At 35.8% G+C, this 5,000-nt stretch overlaps 1 non-coding gene across 1 annotated transcript in view; it reads right to left on the bottom strand.

Moving 5' to 3' along the window:
- The window catches only part of LOC127993674 (5S ribosomal RNA), a 119-nt gene extending 73 nt beyond the window's left edge, over positions 1-46 (bottom strand). The window contains exon 1 of the ribosomal RNA XR_008166684.1: positions 1-46. This exon is cut by the window's left edge and continues 73 nt beyond it. This is a non-coding gene — a ribosomal RNA (5S ribosomal RNA).
- Between the last annotated feature and the right edge of the window lie 4,954 nt (positions 47-5,000).

Raw genomic sequence — 5,000 nt, 5'->3', positions numbered from 1 at the left:
GAGATCAGACGAGATCGGGCATAGCCAGGTTGGTATGGCCGTAAGCCAATGACTGCTGCAAAGAGAGGGCTATTTAAAGACCAGCCAATCTAATCGCCAGTACATTATATAAGTAGGAAAGAAAACCCAAAAGCTTAAAGCACCTGGTATTCCTAGGCAGTCTCTCATCAAAGTACTAACCAGACCTAAACCTGCTAAGATTCAGAGATCGGGCATTGACTCTTTTTTTTTTTTTTTTTTTTTTTTTTAATGAAAGATTATTATATAATTCGTGAAATTTTCCAAAAAGATTAAAGCACCTGGTATTCCCAAGCAATCTCCCATCCATGTACTAACCAGGCCCAAACCTGCTAATATTCAGAGATCGGGCATTGACTCTATTTTTTGGCAAAATTATTATATACTAAGTGAAAAATGTCCAAAAAGCTTAAAGCACCCGGTATTCCCAGGCGGTCTCCCATCCAAGTACTAACCAGGCCCAAACCTGCTTAGCTTCCGAGATCAGACGAGATCAGGCATAGCCTTTTTTTTTTTTTTTATCTTTTTATTTAACTTTCAATTCACAGTTTTCTATTGCATTATTCCATCCGATTGACTTTCATTTCAATACATTTGTATGATTCGTTTTTTCCAATTGATCAACTTATTTTTTCATAATCATACAGCAATAAAAATATAGAACATAAATAAAATACACACAAATATGTTTACATTTACTTAATTGACATCAGCCATTCTCAACCAGATTGTTACTCTTTACCAATTGAAACATATTTCTTCCCCCACATTTTGATGTATGAACTTATTTGTAGTCAAAAAAAACTCTTTCCCCTCTTTATCTCCATACTTACAAATCAACTCTACATCTCTTTGTATCATTGACTTAAACATATCTTTTACTTTTACCTTTCTCCCTTCGAAATGTGCATAGTTCCTTCTTAGCACTACTGCTAGTCTGGCATGACTCAGAACAAAATTAATTAAACAAATGTCAGTTGATTTCCTTTTCCCGAAAGTTCCAAACAAAAACAATTTTCCCCATTCCTCCTCGGTCTCAACTTTGACACTCCAGTTTTCTAGTAACAGATTTTTAAGAAAATCAAAAAAATCCACCAACTCTTCACATCTTAAAAAGTAATGTAAGAAACTCTCATGGCCATTACCACATACGTCACAAATGACATTTACCTCATTATTTATTTTGTTTAACACCACATTTGTGTAAATTCTATTATGTCTTATCAGAAAGTCATTATTCTCACACTCTATACTGTTGTATTTTATGTTTAAGTTTGACCATATTTTCTTCACATCTAAATCTTCAAATACTTTCTTCCACACCTTTTCTGATGCTGGTTCTTTTATAACATCAACTATTATTCTCCTGTATATATTCTTTACACTCATATTTTTTAATTTGTTTTTCTCAGCATTATCATCCACATACATCTCCGGCATACATTTTTCCACGTTAGATACATATTCACGTTCGATCATATTCGTCCACTGCAAAGGTATACTTGATTTAATTTTTCCATATATTTTATTTACTTTCTCTCTGTTCTCCATTCCTTCCAGATCACACACAGTATCATAAATGCAGTTATTTTTTAGAAATCCTGGAATAACTTCATACATAATGTCCTTCACTTGTTTTATACCCCCTTCTATAAATTTACATTCATACAATGTTTTATTTTTATGTTTAATCTTTTCGTTGAGAAATAGTGGTAGATTTTTAATCACCTGTATGTCTTCACATTCATATTCTATTTTGGGAAGGAACTGTCTCCATGCCTCTAATACTTCCCGATATATTTCTGGTATTCCTTCTGTCATTGATTGCTTAAAGCCCATATACCATCCATTGTCCCCTATTCCTCCCACATCATCAATATATTTCCTTAAGAATTCCTTCCACCCATAATCCCATAGCCCTCCCATATATTTTTTCACCGTTTTTATTCTCATCGCAGCCCTTTTTATTTCTAGGTCCATCAAGCTTAAGCCTCCTTCCCATCTCTTACCCACCAATGTTTTCTGTGCAATTTTCACACCTTTTCCCTCCCATATAAAATCACATACAATTTTATTCAATTCATTCATCACCCACCCTGGCATTTCCATTACACTCATTACATAAACACAAACTGACAACAGCAGGCTATTTACTACTATTACTTTCCCATTTAACTTTAATTTCCTCCCTTTCCATGTTGCACTTACTGTTCTTATTTTATTAATTACCCCAGTCCAGGTCACATCTCTTGCCTCTTTGCTTTCGACCCCTAAATATACCCCTAATACTTTCATATATTTTTCCTCCACTCTTATCCCTACCTCTACTCTCTCTACCTCCCCTATATACATTAATTCAGATTTATCTACATTTATTTTTGCCCCTGATGCCTTCCCAAACATCTTTACTATCTCTAAAACTCTTTTTACACTGTTTCCTTCCCTCACTGTAATTGTAGTGTCATCTGCATATTGGTTTATAGTACACATTCCTCCATATGGCAACTCAATACCAACTACCCTTCTATCCCTCTTGATTAGAGTGGCTAGAGGCTCTACTGAAATTGCATATAATAATGCAGACAGGGGACAGCCCTGTCTCACTGACCTTCCTATCTTAAACCTGTCTGTTAATACTCCATTTATTTTTATGCAACTTTTTGCCTTCTCATATAGTCTCTTCACCCACCCTATCATTCTACTTCCAAATCCAAACTTCTCTAATACCTTAAATAAGTATTTGTGTTCTACCCTATCGAATGCTTTATTCCAATCTATCCCTAATACTATTCCTCCCTTCTTATCTCGTTTCATGTACTCTATCACATCCCTAACTGTCCCTATCGTGTCTGCTATATCCCTGCCTGGTATGCTGTAACTTTGTGTTGGTTGCACTATACTTCCAATCACTTTTTTCACTCTGTTCGCTAAAACTTTAGTCAGTATTTTATAATCCACATTTAATAGACTGATTGGTCTATAGTTCTCTATATTCAACCTATTCCCCTTCTTATACACCAGAGCTATCACTCCCTCTACCATTCTATCTTGCACCATCCCTGTTCTTTCCATCTCCTTGAACACTTTAACTAAAATCGGTGCTACCTCTTCTCTATATGTTTTATACCATTCAATACCAATCCCATCACTCCCTGGACTTTTTCCACTTTTCAACCCCCCTATTGCCGCTTCTACTTCCTTCTCATCTATCTCTCTATCACACCACTCTGCATCCTCCTTATTTAGAATATTTTCTACACTTTCTAATACTCCATCTATACTTCTCTCATCCACTTCTCCTCTCTTATATAATTCTCCATAGAATTCTTGAACTCTCTCCAAAATCTCTACATAGTCTTTGGTTGTTTTGCCCTCTTTTGTATTTATTTCATTTATATATGTCTTACTTTGTCTCCTTTTCTCTAGCCCTAAAAAATACCCTGTGCATTTCTCACCTTCTAATGCATATTTTGCCTTGCTTCGTAAAATAGCTCCTCTGCATTTCTCTCTTTCATATTTTTCTAGCGCCATCTTAACCTCTATATATTTTTCCATACTGTATCCTTCTTCATCTTCAGCCTTAACTAACTCCTCTCTCAATCTTTCTCTAAGCATAATTTCCTCCTTCTTCATCTTTCCTCTTCTTTTCTTACTGTATTTTATACTAATTAACTTAATTTGATCCTTTATTTCCTCCCATCTCTCCGCTATTGTACCCTCTAATCCACCGTCTCTTGTATACTCATCTATCTTCTCTTCTTCCCTATTTAATAGATCCATCATCTGTATCTCATATTCTTCCTCTTCGATATACCCTGCATTCAATATCCACATCCCTCCTCCTACCTCCTCACTCCCTACCTTGATTCTGAACCTTACACTATCGTGATCACTTAAACTATTTACCTGATGTTTTATCCCGTCTATGTATCTAATTATTTCCTCTTCAACTAACACTAAATCTATTCTACTCTGTTTTAATATACCTTCTCTTAACTGCCTTCTAGTAAATTCTCTTTTTTCTGGATTTTCATACCTCCACACATCTATTAAACCCTTTTCTCTCATTATCTCCATCAACATTCCCCTAGACTTTTCCCATCTAAATTTTACCCCCTTTCCCACATCCAATCTGCTACATTTTATATTAAAATCTCCCACTATAATACATTTCCCCACAATCAATCCTTTTAACTCTTTCAAAATTTCCCTCCTGTCCCCTTCTATATTTGGAACATATATATTTATTAATCTAAAATCCATATCTCTATACATGAATTCAACCACCAAGATCCTTCCCCTCTGGTCTTTATACACCTCTCTTATACCTTCTACAATATCTTTTTTAAATAATATTGCCACACCTCTTGCATTTTTTGCACCATTATTATAGTATATGTCCCCTCTCCACTCTTCTCTCATCTCCTTTACTTTATCCTCCTCCCAGTTTGTCTCCTGTATACAGATTATATCACTCCGATAAGTAAATAAAAGTTTTTTCATCTTGTTTTTATCCCTTAACCCATTTATGTTTATTGAAGTTACAGTGGCCATGAGAGTAACCCAGAAGAAAAACTAAACAAAACCAGGAACACATGCACAGTTCATTCATACATCACATACCCGCTCGTGGTTCTTTTATCTGCTCAACCTGTTCTCCGTCCATCTCAGACTTCCTCTTTGAACTCAGTCTTATAATCTTTGTTTTCAGTCCATCTTTCTTTTCACTGTCTCCCTTTTCTCCACCTCTGCTTTCTATCAGTTTCTGTGCAGTATTTTTCTTTGCCTCTTCTTTACCTCTTTCTTTCACATTACTTTCATCTGTCTCCTCCTCTTCTTCGATCACTTCCGACTGCTCCATCTCCTCCTCCTCCTCCTCCTCCTCCTCCTCCTCATCCGCTTCACTGAAACTTTCAGCTGTGTCTCGCCATTCCATTTTGCTTCTTCTCTCACTATCTTCAGCTCCGTCTTTCTCTCCACCG

The sequence above is a fragment of the Carassius gibelio genome, chromosome B22, assembly GCF_023724105.1.
Source record: "Carassius gibelio isolate Cgi1373 ecotype wild population from Czech Republic chromosome B22, carGib1.2-hapl.c, whole genome shotgun sequence".
NCBI lineage: Eukaryota > Metazoa > Chordata > Actinopteri > Cypriniformes > Cyprinidae > Carassius > Carassius gibelio.
The sequence above is the reverse complement of the archived record's forward strand: the minus strand, read 5'-3'. Positions and strand labels throughout refer to the sequence as shown.